Consider the following 20,884-nt stretch of genomic DNA (forward strand, 5'->3'; position numbering starts at 1 on the left):
TGACATCACATACGCGGTCAATTTGAAGTCTCCTTGGGTATAGTGATACCAATTTTTACAACCTTTTGGAAATTCATAACTTTCCTATTGTTTGTCCGATATTGTTCAAACTTTCACCTATTAGCTTGTCTGATTTTTCGTTTTCCTCTAAAACCAAGTTTTTATCTCGGTTGGATTCCCCTTTAAGAGAATCAGGTAAGAAGCTCACATCAATATGATGAATGATGTACGCATCAATGAAGATGCTACCCTGATCCCTTTGTGATAAGGCACTGAAGACAACATACTTTATAACCTACCAAATCCTGAAATCATGAAGTGTCAAATCTTCTCTTTGGGAAGCCAGTGACAGGGACAATCGTTGAAGTAGACGGGCGGCGGGGGTCACCACATTCAAAGAAGAAAATAGATCGGAATAAATAAGTTATTTCAACAATTATCTCATAAACATTATAAAGTTAGCCATCCTATTTAGTGACAAAACCCGGGTAACAGTACGTAGCACTTACATAGTACCATTCTCATTGTAAGTGCTACATGTATGTGATTTTTGCATCAATAGTTTCGTTCTTCGGCATTTTGGCTGATTATCGCTTTTATCATGAAAATGACGACATGGTCCATGCAATTAGTTGTTATGCAATTACAAGTACATTTATAATGTTTATCTCCCCTGTAATCCAATCTCGAAGTCTGCTCTACTCACCCTAAATCCTCTTCTCTGTACGTTTTTTTTATTTATTATTATTATCACTATTTAATACTTACGCTGTAATTAATTTATGTACAATTTGAGTGTCTTAGGGGGTGATGCAAGAAAATATTTGCAATCAATTGCAAATATTCTGTAGTAATTCTACAATCAATATACCAATTTTAACTGTCGCAAATCAGATTAAACTCCTTGTTTCAAGCAGCAGATTAGCAATCTATCACAAATTTGCAATTAATTGCGAGACATATGATTGATTTAGGGACTTGCAATTGGTCGCAAGTTTCTTGCAACACCCCATTAGTGGTCAGCGCTTCAACAAGCCTGGCATCACAACTGTTTTTTTTCTATTTTATTAATTTACACTATTTTCCTTTAAAGCCTGCACTCAATCATTCATACATTTTTGTTTTGTTCTTTCTACTAAAGAAATAATATGATATGAGTCTATTGTATTTCTATTGTATTGATATCACCTGTTTAAAACTGTAAGCTCATTGTTTGTGTTTTTTATACCTTTATACCGGATCTACTGGAAAAATACAGTTGTTTCTGCAGACAAGTTTCCAGGTCTATCTTGTATGTTGTCTTCCTATCTAGAGTATTAAATTTCTCATTCTGTGTCTGTGCCTGTGTGCTGTAACATGCAGTGAAAAAGGTCACTGTTCCCATGGGTGGACATAATGCAAGGAAGACCAAAACTTGTCTAGCTTCGTCTTGAAGCTATTGACTGTTGATGCTGTCACTACTTCAGATGGCAAAGAATTCCAATCATTGACCACTCTGACACTGAAAGTTTTCTGTCTCACATTCAGTCTACTCCTTTCCATAAACAGCTTGTATGGATGGCCACGTGTTGCTTGAGTTGTAGCTGATGTGAAGAATAGATCTCTATTCACATCATCAATGCCATGAATTATCTTATAGGTTTGTATCATGTCACCTCTTCTTAGTCTGTACATGATTGAAGGTAGTTTCATAGCACGAAGCCTTCTACCATATTCCATTTCCTTCAGGGTTGGTACTAGTTTGGTAGCTCGTCGCTGGACTTTTTCAATAGCCTTCAAGTCAGAAGCATATCTTGGGAACCATATTCCATTCGCGTATTCCAGAATAGGTCTCACAAGTGACTTGTATAACCTATTCACATTGTCTTTATCCCTGTACAAGAAAGTACGTCGAATTGTTGCAAGCACACGATTTGCTTTCAAGACTGCGCTGGCTACTTGGGAATGGAATTTCAGTTGAGAGTCCATAATGACTCCCAAGTCTCGTTCCTCTGAAACTTCTTCCAATACATCTCCATCTAGGTGATAATGATGATGATGACTCTGATGACCTACATGTATATGGAGGGATCTGCACTTTGTAGTATTAAACTGAAGCTGCCACTTCTTGGACCATTCAGTTAGATTGTCTAGGTCTGCTTGTAGCCTGTCACAGTCATCCTCAATTCTGATCTCTCTAAACAGTTTGGTGTCATCTGCATATATCTTTACTATGCTGTTTACTACCTCCGGTAGATCGTTGATAAATACAACAAAGACCATCGGTCCGAGAACACTACCTTGAGGCACGCCACTTCTAACAGGTAACCATTGTGATGATTTTCCATTGATGACAACTCTCTGCCTGCGGTGAGTCAAGAAACTATAAAGCCATTTCTCCAGACTACCTGCTATACCATAAGATCTGAGCTTGCTCATTAGTCGTTCATGTGGCACAGAGTCGAAAGCCTTACAGAAGTCAAGGTAGATGGCATCAATTTCACATCCTTTATCAAGAGAGGCAGTCCACAATTCCATGACTTCTAGCAGTTGTGTAATACAAGACCTTCCTGGAAGAAATCCATGTTGTGCATCACACAATAAATCATTCTGAATTAGTTGCTTGAGGATGGCGTCACGAACAACAGATTCCATTACCTTGCCGATAACTGAGGTCAGGCTTATCGGTCTGTAGTTTTCCACTGCATCCTTCTTTCCTTTCTTGTGAATAGGTGTGATGTTAGCATCTTTCCATGATTGTGGAAGACATCCTTCTTTCAGAGACTTTTTGAAGATTAGTGCAAGAGGAATGCAAATTGTTCCAGCAGTTTCTTTGAGAACTCTTGGGTGAAATCCATCAGGTCCAGCTGATTTTGTGCTCTTAAGCAGCTTCAGTTTGTTCTTTACAGTACTTATTGTTATGTCCAAGTCAGTTAACAGATTACCCTTGTGTCTAGCTTCTAACGTTGGAATCTGCTGCACATTTTCATCTGTGAATACGCTGCTAAAGAAGTGGTTGAAAAGTACTGCTTTTTCCTCATCATTCTCAGCAGCGATTCCACGTTTGTTTCTCATAATGCCAAAATTACTGCGACATCTCAGTGAGCTATTTGCATATTTCCAGAAAGCTTTGGGGTTGGACTTGATGTTAGTTGCAATGTCTTTTTCAAACTTCCTGCGAAGATTCCTTGTCATCTTTCGGAGTTTGGTGGCCTCTTCTCTTGATCGCAGATAGTCTACATCATCTCCACTTTCACGAAATCTTTTCCATAATCTATGCTTTTTCTTTTGCTGTCTGAGTGCTTCTTTTGTCATCCATAATTTCTTCTTCTTTAGTCTCATCCTTTTAGCTTTAGGGATGTGTTGGTCTATTGCTGTTTGATAGATTGTTGAGAATAGGTTCCATGACTCATCAATATTCATGGACTCAAGTTCACTGTACCAATCTATGTCAATGATGGTATCATTTATTGCCGGGTAGTCTCCTTTATGGTATCTAAAATTGTCCTCTTTTCTCACTATTTGTTCTGCATACAAGTTCACATCAATAAAGATGCATTGGTGATCACTTAAACCTAGGCCAGGCAAGTAGGATATATTGCCAATCATTCCTTCTTCATTGGTGATCAAAAGGTCCAGTATATGTGGTTGTTGTCCTGTCCGGTATCGTGTGTACTCATTTATATGCTGATGAAGGAAACAGTCACTGAGACAGTCTATGAACATCTGTTCGTGAGGATGATGGGATGACCAGTCTTCCCAGTTGATATTTGGGTAATTGAAGTCCCCCAAGATGATAAGGTGTGAAGGATTGCCATCTGTCACTTTACATAGCAAATCAGTTAAGATTTCTGTACTCGAAACATCTCTGTTTGGGGTAGGGCTGCGGTACATGCCCCCAAGAGTTAGGGAGTCCCTTCCTTTCAGTCTCAGATTTATCCATATACATTCACTGAAATTTGATTCAAAATTAATCTCCTTTACCAAACTTGCATAACGTTTATGCACATAGACTAGTACTCCTCTTACATTATCTTTATCCATGTTGAAAACAGGACAAAGTCTTCCAACTGGAAATTTTGTGCAGTTGGCTTGATTTCACAGTTTTTGGGTAAGCATTCACAGATGACGATAATATCTACTGTATATTGTTCCAACAGCAGGGAAAGTTCATCTAGTTTGTTGAGTAGACTGTCGCTATTGGTATACAAAATCTTTAATGGTCCATTATTAGAGTGAGTACCGCCTTTTCTGCGCTTCTCATCAGATTCTCCTTCTGTTTCTGCGTTAAAATCATCAGAGTCAGTTTCTCCTTCTGTTTCTGAATTATCATTTTCTCCATCTTCTGTACATGTACTTGTATCTGCATCATCTGAGATAGACTCTTCAGCATCTTTATCTACATTATCTGAGTCAATATCTCCTATTTCTGTATTGACAATATCACAGTCAATATCCTGATTTTCTGAAATTTTTTTGTCAGCATCTCCCACTTCTCTGTCTGTACCATAGACATCTACTGTACCTGCAGCATCTGAGTCTATTTCTCTCATTTCTGTGTTTGCAATGCCGGAGTCATTATATACAGTTTCTACAACTTTAGCAAATTTTGCTACAATTCCTCTATCAACACAAGCATACACATCATCTGAATTCACTCTATCTGCAGCAACTGAGTCTATTACTTTGATTTCTGTGTCTGCAATATCAGAGTCCATATCTCCATCCGAGTCGAATTTTCCAGTTTTTCTCTTTGCAGCATCAGTATCTACATGTATTCCTCCCTCTGTTTTGGCATCTGGACCCTCTAATTCTCCCTTCACTTCTGCATTTGATTCATCTAAACTGGCTTCTACCTCTGCTCCTTTTATTTGTGAAGATACTTCCAGGCATGAGGTCAGATTGTTTCTTTTCATTTCAAAATCACATAAATAAGCTGGAGAATTGCGATATCTATCTGCTTTTTCAAATACTGCACTACCAAGAGCATAGGTACTTAGTCACAGGCTATGTGCTCCACCCTCATCAAGAACATCAGAGCTAGACTCAGTAGTCATCTCACTGCCTAGTTTCCTACTATTACTCCTCAGAACTTCTGCACATTGTATATTGGAGTCAGTTTTAAGATCTGCACTTTTTTGTATGGCATGTAGTTGAGTGCTTTTCCCTAAGGCATCTGCTCCTCTTTCTGTTCTCTCACCGCCCTCTTGCCATCCACTAGGCACGCAATCATCTGACACATGCACTTCAATTTTTTGTTCATTAACTTCTTGAACCATTGCTTGTTTCCTATCTTGAGCATGTTCCTCACCTTCGCATGTATGCACTGATACAATTTTCTGACTATTTCCTTCTCCATTCACTTCTTGTCTAAACCCATTTTGGTTTTGCACAACACTTTCTTGGCCTTGCACTTGAAGACCCCCATCAGTTTTGTCAGTACCACCTTGTACATTTTCAGTTTGCATAGGAAGTTCTTGCAATTGAGTGCTTACTTGTTGGGTAGGCTTTTTGGATTGCTTGTTGGACTTCTTCCTGGACTGTATGATTTTGTCCAATATAATAACAATGTTTTGCTCGCCTGCCTCTCTCCTTCTTTTTAGCTCTGCACGGAGCTCCTTGTGCTGCAGTCTTTGTTGTAGGGTCCTATCCGGGTCTATATAAGCATTAGCCCACTTCTCAGAGTGACGCAGGTTTCTTGCCTGAGAGAGGATTTCCTCGCGGGATCCTTCAACTTCCACCAGAAGCAATCGAGGGTGATTTGCTCGGTTTTGGTTTATACCACCCAGCCTTACAGTTTTCTTGATTTCCACATCACCAATCTGCAGCTCTTCATTGATAATTGTTTGCATGATCTCTTTATCTTTCTGCTGTCTGATCTTGACATCTCTACTCTCACTTTCAGGAATGTTGTGGACGATGAGGTTATTACTCCTCTTTTCTCTATCAGCATATTCTTTAAGCAGACCCTCATGATCGATTTCTTTACGAGTTCCTTTGACAACTTCAGAGAAAAGCAAAGTCTTGTCCACTTGTGATGTTGATGGCTGCTTTTCTTCAAGTAAGTTTCCTTCCCTCTGGGCTACAGAGGTCTGCTTCTGATTATAAATTAACTTGTCACAGCTGATTTTTATTCCATCAACTTTTGTTTCCAAAGACAAGATGGCAGATTCAATGTTATATATATGCAAATTCTCCTCTCTTTCTGTTCTGTTGGAGACATCAGTCTGGGAGCTCCTGTGATTTTTGTCCAGGTTACAGTTTCTGAGCATTGCATTGACTTGATTTATGCATTTTCCACAGTACCAGTGCACATTGTTGAATTCCCCTATTTCATCAAACACTGCTTTTGAAAGATGAGAACATTTTCTGCAGTTCCAATTATCGCAGAAATTGCAGCCAACTAGAGCAGGTACAGAAGTTTTACATGTGCTACAGCTGAACTCAGAATTATTTACGATGGGATTCATACTCTTGAGTTTTGGTTGGGCTGGTACCTTCTTATCCTGATCCCTATCTGGGTTTGGTTTCGACTTTGGCTTAACCGCCCTTAATTCTCCCGTTTTCTTTTTTCGGTAAGTTTGACCGGGAAGATTTCCTTGCGAAATGTCATTTTCTGAGAATGTTGACATACTGTCACCCTCTTCACTAATCAAGCTTGCATTGGCGGCAGAGGTCTTTTTTGTCCTTGTTTTGTATTTGCCAGATGGCGAAAGTCTCTTTAAAAATGATGACATAGTGTACAGTAGCCTACTATCTATTTAGGCTGTAATGTAACTCACCATACAACTGGAAGTGATTCAGCTTTCAATCTAGTTTAAGGCAGGTATAACAACAAAAAGCAGTTTGAAGCAGTTTGAAGATGGGAGAAAGCAATATGGCAAATGATTTCACTGTGAGAATATTGTACACAGACAGTAGTTATACAGAAATATAATGTAGCAAATAGCACAATGACATTTCCACAGCAGCAAACTGAAGTGTAATTTATCCTTTTTTGATGAAAATCGCATCGACAATAACTAGTGAAGAATGCAATTTGCACATTGCTGGCATCAAGAATCAACTTGTGTTGTAATTTACAACAAACTGTTCAGATGCAGATCTACATGTATATGAGATCCATTCATCAATATCATGAACATGTAATACAAACAACAGAGTCTGTATCTGGGACCAGGATGAGCACAGTCCTCTGTGTAGATGAGAGTGACCTGAAATTAGGGCTCAAATTACCCCATTAGGAATTCACTATTCTCCTAAAAATTCCTGCCAAAGAGCCTTACTAATGCATGAAAACAAGTAGTAAGATATTACAATGTCACTAAGAGTAGGATTGCACAGGATTTTGATGAATTTTTTTTTCAAACAGATTCCACAACACAGCACAGCCACAGGCACACACTGATTTGCATTTCTTTTTTTCTTATGTGTATGTTGAAAATTGATAAAGGAATAAAAGAAACCAATACATTCAATTTCATATGACGAGGCCTACCGCCTGTTACAACAGATATAGAGTCATGACAGTATACACTTTTCGCTCAACGACGAAAACAGACATCTTCGACGCTATGGTTTTGGAAGAGAATTTCAGCTCGTCGGAAAAGACTGACCTGCAAATAATGCAATTTATATGACACGTGAAAATGTTGTTGTGATGTTGTAGATGCGAAACGCAGCAACGCGTAACGGGTCAGATGCATTGCTTTAAGCACAATCAATAGCTAGCCAAGCACAATATCATGCTTCAGCAATTGCTTTACTTCGTAGGCATACATAGGCGGCGGAAAGGGGGTAGGGGGACAAGTCCCTCTCCCTTAAATTTAAAAAGGAGGGGACGCCCCCCCCCCCTAAAAAGAGAAATAAAAAAGGAAAAGGAAAAGGAAGGAAGCAAGAAACGAATGAGGTAGAAATGAAGGAAGGAAGAAAGAAAGAATGACAAAAAGAAAGATTGAAAAAAAGCAGGAAAGATGAAACAAATAACAAGTGCACTGAACAGCTAAAACAATGAAATTTTCAAACCTCTATAAAATAGTGAAGAATGGCGGTTTTTACTATGAAAATACACAAATTTTGAACTTGTTCCCAATGCAATTTTGTTCAGAAAAACTTGACAGCCAACAGCCAAAATTATTTTCGCACCAAAATGAAGGAGATTATTAGGAAAGATTTCTCCGTGATAATAAGAACCAAATTTCAATAAACATCTCGGCGGTGACTCTAAGGAGATTTGTTAATTATCCTTCTGGGCATGTTACAAGAAATGTAAGGAATATTATTGAAAAGACTGGAAACGCAAAAATATTGAAATAAGTAGATTTAAGTCTGAAAATGCGCGCAAATGTCCAAGCTCACACTCTGCGCTTGCTCGCATTTCCTCATTATAAATCCCCCCAATTTTTCAAATTGACAATTTCAATTCAATTCGGTTATTGTTAATTATAAGACTTTGTTAAACAGTCCGGAGACAGGCACATACAAAGTTCACAGAATATAAAAATTATATGAAATAAACAAATAAGAAAAAAAAAAGTACGATTAAATATTGCATTTCAGGTATATATACATCGTCAGTGATGAATAAGTTTTTTCTTCAAATCTTATTGGTTGTCGTCTGGTCCTATATCTAAAAAACCAAAAATGTTCTAATTGGATTAACTTGGCAATTTTAGGAAATTGATTTCATATAAATATATACATTTTTTTATTTTACAACATGCCCTCTGGAGATATCACAATTATGAAGGTGCCTGGGGCTTTGCTTCCTCGACCTCACCCGCCAAAATCAGGAAGGGCCAATCGGGTGCAAAATCCTGTAAATGCGCCTGCCTTGTTAGATATCTCATCATGTTTGTAAGAAAAACTAAGATGTACTTAAAACTACAGATTTAAGTGTAGATTACCCCGTAAACAAAAAAATAAAAAAATAAAAAAGCTTTAAGCAGCCGACTGTCAAAATACGGGTGAAAATATTTTGTTCCGTCCCCCCTAAATGTGTATGCTTTTTCCGCCAATGTATGCATAGCCCTTTGCTTATGCTCGTACCCTTTTCTTTAATCCCTTCAGAAAGCAATTGCTAGCGGTTTGAACGATAGCAACGTAACGCTGGAGCAAACACGACTCACAGAAAAGGCAGGACTCGACATTGCTTGAAAATTGCTTGAATCCGCAAAAGCAATTGCTTCTTTTTTTATGCATCTGACCCATTGTCACACCAACGCATAGTGTAGCAGGAAATAAATGACACTGTGTCTGATGCATAAAAAGTATCAATTGCTTTTGCTAAGCTTTTGCTTGGCTTTTGCTTGTACCCGTATGCATGGGCGGAAATCCCATGGGGGGACAGGGGGACGTGTCCCCCCTACTCTAAATAGTAGGGGGGGACACAATATCAAATGTCCCCCTACTATTTTGTCTTTTATGATGGTAAGAAATGCATCATTCTAAATCGAAATAAAACATGTATTTTGGGACGAGATGACCGTACTTTTGGGATGATAACCTTTTTTTTGCTTGTCAAATTTTCCCGCCCTTGTCCCCATAGGCGGATCTAGGGGGCCGAGGCCCCCCCCCCCCCCCCCCCTATTGGCGGAGCAAAAAAGAAAAAAGGGAAAGAAAAAAAGGAAGGAAAAAGGAGGGAAAAGAGAGGAGGAAAAGAAGAGAAGGACGACGAGTGCATAAAATAAGATGAGGGGAAGACTTGGAAAATGAAAAGAATCTTTCGTGCCACTATATAAAATTTTCGCTTCGCGCTCGCATTGCCTGTTAGGTGATTTACATATCTTGTTCAATATGGAGCTCAAATATCAAGTTTGTAAGTCAATATACAAAACATATTTCACCTCGGAAATCGAGCTTTCATTATTTTGTGTGATTTACAAATTGATTTTAAAAAAGTGCTCTGTAAAATGTCAGTTTAATGGTTTAAATAATTTTATCAATATTTGCTGTTTGCGCTGCGCACTCGCAAATTTTGATTTATCAGGTAACTATTATTTTCGTGTATTCCATAAAGTTTCCAAAATGTCCCTTTTCAGGTCTGATTGTCAAGACGTATCAGCTAGCGCTGCACGCTGGCATTTTGATTGGTGAGTTATGTATTTTTCAATATTGATTATGCAACAAACTACTTAAAATCCCCTTTACATGACAGTTTATCAAAAATTTTAGCTCGCGATTTGCGCTCGCATTAATGGTTAAAAATATATCAACTGATGCATCCTATTCATAATTACAAAAGTGAAAAGTCCAGTTTTTATGCCATAATATCATCAGATTTCGCGCCCTCATTAGGCATTAATAAATATGATATTAATTTAATAGTTAAATTGTCCCTTTTGTTTCATTTCGCGCTTAGCAAGAGGAATAGGAAGATAGTCATCATTTTCATTACATGTCATAAGGATGTCCCTGTCCTATGTCAAAACTCAAAGTAATAATAATGAAAATTTTAGCTCTTTTTTTAAGTGCGATCCATATCCATCTTACAATTTTCCTACAAAATGCTTGAAATATAAAGCTGTAATTGACTTTTTTTTTCAGATCGGAATATCAAAGTTTCATGATTTTTATGATTAAAGATGTATTTAGAATGCCTAGATTCTTGGTCTAAATATGAAACACGCGCGCTCATGTTTATTCAAATACACAACTTGTTCTCTATTTAAATCATTATCCAGTTTCAGATCACAATATCAAAAAATTTCTGCTAGCGCTTTGTGGTCGCATTATTAATGTAGGAAAACCCCCTATAACCCATCCTTTTCATGATTTACAAAACATTGATTTTGATTAATTTATATTATTTAAACACGGTAAAAAGCCCTCGATCAGCCTATGGCTGTTTACAAAACATGAACAGAGTGGCCCATTTTTAGTCTAAATCTCGATTTTTTTTCTGCTTGCGCTTCGCGCTCGCATCAATTGTTGAATTATATAGCTACCCTGTTCACGATTACAAAAATTGATTAACATTTTTCATTCTTTCTTTAGAAATTTTCAAAAATTGTCAGCTCGCGCTTCGCGCTCGCATTTTTTGATTGTTGAAATATGTAACGCCTTCATGGCTAATTGCAAGCAGTCCTTAACAGGTACCTTTTCAACAGGTACCAGTTCAAACCGTATATAAAAATTTTCTGCTCGCGCTTTGCGCTCGCATTATTAATACTCATCCTTTTCATGATTTACAAAACATGAATAGAGTGTCTCGTTCAGTATATATTATAGGACTAAATCTCGAAATTTTCCGCTCGCGCTTCGCGCTCGCATCAATTGTCTTCTTATATACCTATTCTGCTTGAGTTACAAAAAGCGCTTAGAATTTATATTCTTTAGGTGAAAATGTAAAAATAAAATCAGCTCGCGCTTCGCGCTCGCATTATTTGATTGTTAAATGCTAACTGCACGCAGTCTTTAACAGGTATCTTATCCATCAGTTCATTTCTGCTCGCGCATTGCGTTCGTAGTAATTTTTTCAGGATAACAAACATTGCCCACAATGTTCAAATTTTAGGAAAAAATACATAAAATTTCCAAAAAAATAGCTCGCGCTCGCATCATATAAATAAGATATTATATATGAATTTATAAGAATAAAGCTAAAAAGTGACTAATGAGGACTACCCCTTCAAAGAAACAAACAAATCATCTTCGAGCTGCCGATCGGGGAAAATATGGCTGAAACAAAATTCCGCCCCCCTCCTATTGGCGAAGGCTGGATCCGCCCCTGTGTCCCCCCTACCTTTTGGGAGAGATTTCCACCCCTGCCCGTATGCATAAAAATGAGCGAGCAAATGCTTTTGCTAGTAAGTTCAAGCAACCGCTGACTTCTAGAATGTCATCGGCGCTTTAGCGATTGCTAAACAGAGTACAAAAGTATAAGCACTAAGCGAGCATTTTGGCTTGTGCGTTTAAGCACTTGGGTTTTTTTCAAGCTTCGTCAGAGCAACTTGAGTGCTTGCTTGATCAGGGTATTTGCGTGTTTTTAATATTGTTTATGCACTTAAGAGAGAACCCCAATGTGTAACCTACATGTATTTGTTTTCTTCCAAATAAGCACACACCAAATGCCACATGCATAAATTCATCAAAAATAAACGAGTTAGTTTGTCATCACATCTGAGGAAAAGATGTAAAGAAGCGGTAATTTGCACTGCCACACCTTTGTGTTCAATCGAGTCCTTTTCTGTGAGTTGTGTTCGCACCAGTGCAGCGTGACGTCGCTATTGTTCAAACCGCTAGCGAACCCTTTCTTAAAGGGATGATCCGGGCTGAAAATATTTATGTCTTAATACATAGAGTAGAATTCACTGAGCAAAATGCCGAAAATTTCATTAAAATCGGATAACAAATAATAAAGTTATTGAAGTTTAAATTTTAGCAATATTTTGTGAAAACAGTCGTCATGAATATTCATTAGGTGGGCTGATGATGTCACATCCCCACTTTCCGTGTTCTTATGTTAGTACACAAAATCATATTTTGTTCATTATTTCATACTTGTGTGATTAATTTGTCTCCCTTATAATGAAATAAGTTGCAGCAATAAATATCTAATGCACTAAATCAGTTGTCAATCCAATTTTTCTTGTTCTTGGAGGAAAACAATTGAATAAACCTAATTTCATATAATAAAATACAAAAGAACAATAACTTTGTTATTTGTTATCCGATTTTGATGAAATGTTCGGCATTTTGCTTAGTGGATTCTACTCTATTTATTAGGCTATAAATACTTTCAGACTGGACCATCCCTTTAAGTTACAAATTGATGCAGAGGTTCGAGGTTTGAGCACCGGTCACGTATTTCGGATGGTGACGTTAAAGGTCGGTCCCAGACGTAAATAATCATATCTGATTGATCCACGTCTGACAAAACTCAAATACACACACACATCCCTTTAAGGCCAGAAAAGTGTTCAAGCACTAACAAAGGGTTATGCATATGAAATAAAGCAATTGCTGAAGCATGATCTTTTGCTTGGATAGATATTGCTTGTGCTTGAAGCAATTGCTACTTTTTATGCATCTGACCAATTGGCGAAGTTATTCTAGAAATAAAATCGACTTAACGATACAATGAACTAAAAGTTTATTGAAACAGTGCTTACTTTTAATATATCAATCATTACATTATTATTTTATTACAAATGCCATAAATTTCCTTTAATATGAAGCTCAATCAAATTCTCGATTTTTTCTTTTGAAAAGAAAAAAAAATGTTTAAACCACTTGGTGACGCTATCTTTAAAGTCCATGAATAATGTTGTAACATCATTTACGAATAAAAAAGTGTTCCCCTGATAAACCCCTTTGCTACTATGGAGCTTAATAATAATAATAATAAATGTTATTTGTAATGCGCCAAATCCACTCTGGAGAGTACCCAAGGCGCAGTAAAAGAAAGAGAGAGAGAGAGAATAGTACAAATACAGATATAAATTAGAGAACAATTAAGAATAGGAAGCATTGAACAGACGCGTCTTAAGGCAGCGTTTAAATGTGTCAATGGAAGTGCAGTCACGGATAACCAGGGGAAGGTCAAAATAATCTACAAGCGTCCTAACACAGTATAAGACATAATACATAAAGATACACAACAATTGCAAAAACAAACAGAAAAGTGAGAGCTATGTGGAAGGGCCACCAGCAGGCGCACACAACCACCAACAAAGGAAAACACACAAAAAAAGACTCTTCACCGAAATTCAATTCCAATATGATATCAGTGGAATAATTGTAATCCGACAATATTATTCAGTCGAGAGGCAAAACACGGAACAGAATGAAGAAAAACAAAATAAATAAAAAAATACCTATTTATAAGAGAAATGGAAATAAGATTGTGATATATGGGTCTGATAAACAAAAATAACAGACAACAGACTCAATTTGACACTAAAAGGGGGGGGGGTGATTCCCAACCTATTGTTGTTTCACTTTTCCTATCTTTTCCCAACACAATTATTTCTATTGTTGTCGATGTTTTCAGGAGTCGGGTTTTAATCCACTCTGACTCATTCAGTATTAATTTCAAGGATGGTTTTAGCTTTGAATGTGCTTTCTTTCCCGTTTTTTTTTACTTTTCAACTTTATTTTGTTTATCATTATTTTTACAATGGGGGCATTTTGACACTTCCTCAGACATAAACATGATAGAAAAAATATATCTGTTCATGGGCACACAGTTTGCGAAACTCGCCTCTTAAAGAAATCATTGCAATAAAGAAATCAAAGAAATCATAGTACCCTTTTCAGATGTTGCTGTTTTCTTGTTTTGTAACCGGAAATTATTTGTGATGATTTTAGGCCTTTATGTATAAATTAATTAATTCTACTGAATCATTTATATACATGTACTTTCATTATTTGTCATTATTCTGTTTTGTCTTATCTATTTGTTATCCTTGGGGAACTTTGCCCTTCTTCATTTCAAATCTGACCAATTACAGGGTCGGACAGCATTTTATGTCATAATATCAATTTTAAATTAGTAAATGGACCCTTTATGCGTGTGAAGATTTCCATTTATTCTCTTCCTACTTACGTTGTTTACTACAGCATGACTCCATTTTAATATATCGTTGTTCTGTAAATCTTCTATATACCAAGTAGGTTTTAATACACACACCTAACAGATCACAAATGGTTGAAGGGAAACGATAGGAAGGGTTGTCAAAAGATATATTAATCATCGATATCAACAATGAAAACGTGGCTTTGATGACCTTTGTAAAATTGTTCTTGTATATTATAAGGATTTAAATCCGCTTCCGAAGGACGCAAGTCAATCGAGTCCTGACAATAAGATTTAGAACATGAAGAAAGGCAGAAATGAGACTTCGGAGTGAGTGAATTATAAATCCGATTTAAAAGGAAATGAAAAACTTGGAGCAAGTTAGCTTATGTAAAAGCAAAACATCCAGAGAATAAGTTCGACGAAAATTATGAGCATTTGTATGTTTAGCTATATGGAGGCCTTTTTTTTTGTTAATTCGTATGACATGAAACACAATTTAATGTTCTGTTACACGTTCTCTCATTTAAAAAAAAAGAAAACCTGGGGCCCGTTGCATAAATCTTTTGCCATAAAAAAAACTCTGGCAAATAAACGAAAACTCTGGCAAACAAAATTATGCCATTGAAAATTCCACATTACAAAACTCTGGCAAAAAAAGTTTTATGCAACGGGCCCCTGATCTTGCAATAGACTAGACATGGAATATGTACATCAAGTGAATCAAGTCAAGGTTGCACATTTGTGGCATCACGCTATTGGTTTCATTCTCGATTGAGAGGATCTGTGATCTTAATACCAATCTTCAACAAACTTGATCTGTTTCTGTGTTTGTTTTTTTCTCTTCTATGTCTGTCCAGTGGTTTCCAGGAATTCATTCTCCTGTATGAAAAAGGACCTTCAGGGAGACGCTATGGGTCATCGTGTGACTGTCAGAGACGTCATTTTACCAATTGGAGTAATACCTGGGTGGAGAGTGGCATACGTGGATTAATGTATCATCAAAGAGAGCTAGACCGCGAGGAGATTCGAACACAAGATTCTCTGTAGGCCTATTGTTGCATGCTTAAAGGACAAGTCCACCCCAACAAAAAGCTGATTTGAATAGAATGAGAAAAATCGAACAAGCATAACGCTGAAAATTTTATCAAAATCGGATGTAAAATAAGAAAGTAACAACATTTTCAAGTTTCGCTCAATTTCTCAAAACAGTTCTATGCATATCCTGTTCGGTATGCAAATGAGGGGACCGCTGACATCACCTACTCACTATTTCTTGTGTATTTTATTATATGAAATATTTTGATTTTCCCGTCATTGTCATGTGAAACAAAGTTTCATTCCTCCCTGAACACGTGGAATTCCATTATTTAACATTTTGTGGTTTAAGCAAGGGGGTCCTAATTGTCAAATTCGTAAAAATTGAAATATTGTCTAATTCAAACAATAAAAAACAAAAGAAATAATGAGTGAGTGACATCATCGACTCTCTCATTTGCATATCACTGAATTGAGCATAGAACTGTTTTGTGAAAAATAAGCGAAACTTTAAAAGGTCATAACTTTCTTATTTTACATCCGATTTTGATGAAGTTTTCAGCATTATTCATGTTTGATGTTTTTCTATTTATTTAAATCAACTTTTTCTTGGGGTGAACTTGACCTTAAAAGGTAAAAGAAAGTAGTTGCAGCAAGTGATTATTTCACGAGAAAGTCTTTCAAATCAAGGTTAAATGCCACCATATTATCATAAACATAGTTGTGCTAAATTGAAATAATCTTATCTTTGTGAAATAATTAAATTTTAGCTGAAAACTGATAATTCTGATGATCCCTGACACCACAAATAATAGTTATGTGGGACAGTGCATTAATATTGTTTGGAAAAATACCCGACGTTTTATGGAATTCCTTGCTTATTTTACTCATTTCTCAGAAATTACACATATTTTCCAGAGCCATTGGGCACATATTTGTTATTCATACATTCAAACACTTCGGTGGCCATTTTATTGGATTCTATTCGAACTCATTTTGAGATCATTACTACAACTGGTATTTATCTTTAAAATAATGTAAATTAGCATACATATATTTTCATCTCATTTATCACCGTTAATTTTTTGCTTGAGCGATATTGAACACACCGCCGCCCTTATACTATGTTCACAATCACATCAACCAACTGAAGCGTATGTCACTTGAGCATCTTTCTGATGATCTGACTTTAGATATGAACTTCATTCTTTATCGACTATTAAAGCAAAATTTAAGGCACAGGATTTCATCGAAAGTCGAAGTTTATCCCCTCTAAAGTACGAGTCTTCCTTTTTTTAGTAGATGGGAGGGATCATCAAACTCATGCATACTCTATTTTTTCGAACTTATCTCTACTATAGTCTAAATCAATGTTTTATTATTAGCCTCAACCCACAATTACTCGATGCTTTGTCATGTTTGTCGTTACTTATTATGACTACCACAAGCACCTCAACACAAACCCGAACACCAGTCCCTCAGTTTAACGAAATTCATCAATAATTTGCCTTTAACTGAAAAAGGATTATTGGGAGATTTCTTCTCTTTATTTCATATGAAAAAGTTTAAGATTTTTTTTTCTTTTTTTTTTGCAGTGGCACAATTGGTTGTCATGGACAAAAGGATAATCACTTGGGATTTGTTTCGATCAGGATGACAGATTAATCTGAATGTCCGTGATTTCAGAATAATGGTGCCTAATGAACTGAGCCTTTGAGCTATCATACTGTTATAGCCCGGTATAAGAGGTCAGAATGTATAATATCAGGTACCGTATATATTATGCAATATCACGGAGGTTACGATTCTTGTGTTACTGATTATCAAACCATCCCCTTGGAACCTGTCACCGTTGATAATAAATGAGGTTAAATGTAGCATGTTTGATAATGAAACTAAGTGATCTTTCACCACGTAGTGTACTGTTCTCATAAACCTCGTTTTAGTCAAGTAAAACCACAACATGACCGTCAAGTTGGGTATATATGTATTTTTAAAAATGAAAGTTGTAGTATAGGATGTCTAGTTCAAGAATCCGACGGGTGCCACTTGGGCACCCTTTGGCATTTTTTTGTAAATTGACGTCATAGGCCACGCCCACTTTTTACATACCTCTTAAATATTACTTTCATATTTTACGAAATAAACATGTCATGTTTATATGTAGCTTTTTTAAGTGTTGTAAATTGATCTACAGTGTAAACGCTATTATATAGTGTACTATGTATAGCGTTCCTAAATGCCTTTTTATTATTATGTTTATTATCAAATTAAAGCTATTGAAAAATCAAATGCAAATATATGGATCACTGGGCATTTAGATCATACTCATGTCAGTAAAGGTCAGTTAAGGTCATAAAAGGTCAAATTGCGTTGCAAATGTAAGTAATACATATAAGGCGAAAAATATCATGTTTTAAATAAGTTAGGTATTATATGCGTTTTTTTCTTAAAGGCAAAAAGAAGCTGCTGAAAACTGCTTATCTAATAAAAGAGAGCCAATGGAGTAAATTATAAAGTCAAAAAGGGGCCTAAGCTTTCGATCCTAGCATAATCTTCGTCGGAGGCAAAATGACAAACATATAAAGTGGAACAACCATAATATAGACCACAAACAAGCTACAGCAACACTAGAAACAAGGAGACAAAAGGGGCATTAGTGAGTAGAGAAGACCAATCAGGTTAGTGAAGGGGATGAAAGAAAAGGAGTAGGCAGACACAAAGGGAAGTTAGTGTAAGTAAGGCCAAGAGGGATTAAGATAATGAGGCAGGCAACATCAAACAGGATCTGGAACAAAACAGTGATAGAGGGATGAATAACTAGAGAATTAGTGAGAGGTGGGTCAAACAGGTTACAAAGAAAGGCTTAATAAACTGGTGCATAAGAGTGGGGGGAAAAAAGAAGAAAAAGAATGGGGAACAACTGATAATGTGCAAAAGACATATAAGTATATATGATAAAGCATTAAACAAACTAAGAGAAGAAGGTAAGTGTAAATATGTATCTATAAGTGATATGTATATAAATATATCCAAAAAAGAAATGTATATGAAAAAATATATAAATATATACACATATGGTGTAACTGATATGGTAATCCGCTAGGTGTGACGGGAAAAAACATAAGACTATATAGTAGGAAAGAAAAAAAATCTGTATATGTGAAAAAGAGGAAGCAAATTGCCTAAAAGGGTAAAAGCAAATATAGAAGAGAGGGGGTGTATTATGAAGAAAACCATAGTATACATGTAAATAAGCAAATGTGGTAAATCTAAAAGAGGTGAGTGGAGAAAAAACAAATATATATATATATATATATCGCCTGAATAAGGAAGGAAAAATTGGAGCTGAGCCTGTATGAGATATGGGAGGAAAGTAGAGTAAGAAACTATAATGTAACTATTCAAAAGAGCTGAGGGGAAAAATTATATGTATATATAAATTGAAAGTGGATAGGAAAGAAAAATCAGTCGTTCCCCTCTTGGATGTTCAGGCCATGAGGTTGGGTGGTGCGAAGTCGTCTCATCCAGAGCTTCTCCCTGCTAGTACGGACTGAGTCAGGACGGGTACCTAAAGATTCGATGCCCTGTAGCATCATGTCAGTGATGGAGTGGTTGGGGAGGTTAAAATGGCGGCCAACTGGAGTGTCCAGCTTTGCTGTGTTGACGGTGGATCTGTGCCCGTAGAATCGTTTCTTGAGTGTGGTCTTGGTTTCCCCTATGTATTGTACCCTACAAACTCTGCAAGTGATGAGATATACAACATTAGTGGTAGTGCATGTGATGTTGCCCTTGATTTGGTGAGACAGGCTGGTAGAGTTGCTGGTGAAAGTATCGCCCTCGTGAAGGTGTATTTCACATATGATGCACCTGTTGCTGGTGCATTTGAAGGTGCCATGCTGTATGGGAGAAGAATGGTTAGTTTTGGTTTTTTCCCCCCACTCTTATGCACCAGTTTTTGGTTTTTTCCCCCCACTCTTATGCACCAGTTTATTAAGCCTTTCTTTGTAACCTGTTTGACCCACCTCTCACTAATTCTCTAGTTATTCATCCCTCTATCACTGTTTTGTTCCAGATCCTGTTTGATGTTGCCTGCCTCATTATCTTAATCCCTCTTGGCCTTACTTACACTAACTTCCCTTTGTGTCTGCCTACTCCTTTTTTTCCATCCCCTTCACTAACCTGATTGGTCTTCTCTACTCACTAATGCCCCTTTTGTCTCCTTGTTTCTAGTGTTGCTGTAGCTTGTTTGTGGTCTATATTATGGTTGTTCCACTTTATATGTTTGTCATTTTGCCTCCGACGAAGATTCTGCTAGGATCGAAAGCTTAGGCCCCTTTTTGACTTTATAATTTTTTTCTTAAAGTTAAGTTGAGGGTGCGCATATTAAGAATCCGATGGGTGTGACCTTAGCATCTTGAGGAATTTTATTTACGTGACGTCATAAACCACACAAACTTTCTTACATTCCTCTTAATTGTTAATTTTCTATTGAGAGGAATAAACATGTCATGTTTGATATCAAATTAAAGCAAATGCAAAATCAAATCCACAAATATGAATCAAAGGCATTTGTATTGCGTTCAGACCAACCAAGGGTAATTTAAGGTCATGAAAGGTCAAGTTAGGGCACAAATGTAAGCATTGCAATTTATCATGCGGACTATCTCATGTTTGGAATACAAACAAGTTGGGAATCATATGTATTTTGGGCTTTAGGTTATGTTGAGGATGAGTATTATAAGAATCTGAAAGGGGCTACCGTGGTACCCTTGGGGCAACGTCATTTTCTGACGTCATAAACCACACCATCCTTTTCACATTGGACAACCTCTTAATTATGACTTATCTCTTATCTAGTGTATGGAATAAGCATATCATGTCTGGTATCAAATTAAAGTTTATGGAAAATGGAATGTACATTTATACAAAAATAAATCACGTGCCCAGGTCACCTTTAGGTCATTTCAGCTCATGAAAGGTCTAATGAAGGCGGGTGTTTATCAGTACTTAAAAAAGTGTAAATTCCTCAACGATCTCGACTGCATGCCTCTGCCTTAGCTTAGCTGTATACTTCGTCATGTTCGTTTCACACTTGCAGTATGAATTACAGAGGAGGTTCCCAAAGAAAATGTTGCCATATACGATGACATCTTTTTATGTTTCTGGAGCCCTTTTTTCTTTTTATTGCAGAAAACGAAATGAACCTTTTTTCATAATATAAACAAAGATAATAGTCCGGGTCATAATTGGGCAAGGTGCCACACGGAAAAGGAGAAATTTTCATATAGTGCTTCTAGACCAGTTTTTTACGCTGAATATGAATATATGAGGTAACCAGGCTGTATC

This window comes from Lytechinus pictus, chromosome 11 (genome assembly GCF_037042905.1).
Source record: "Lytechinus pictus isolate F3 Inbred chromosome 11, Lp3.0, whole genome shotgun sequence".
Lineage (NCBI taxonomy): Eukaryota > Metazoa > Echinodermata > Echinoidea > Temnopleuroida > Toxopneustidae > Lytechinus > Lytechinus pictus.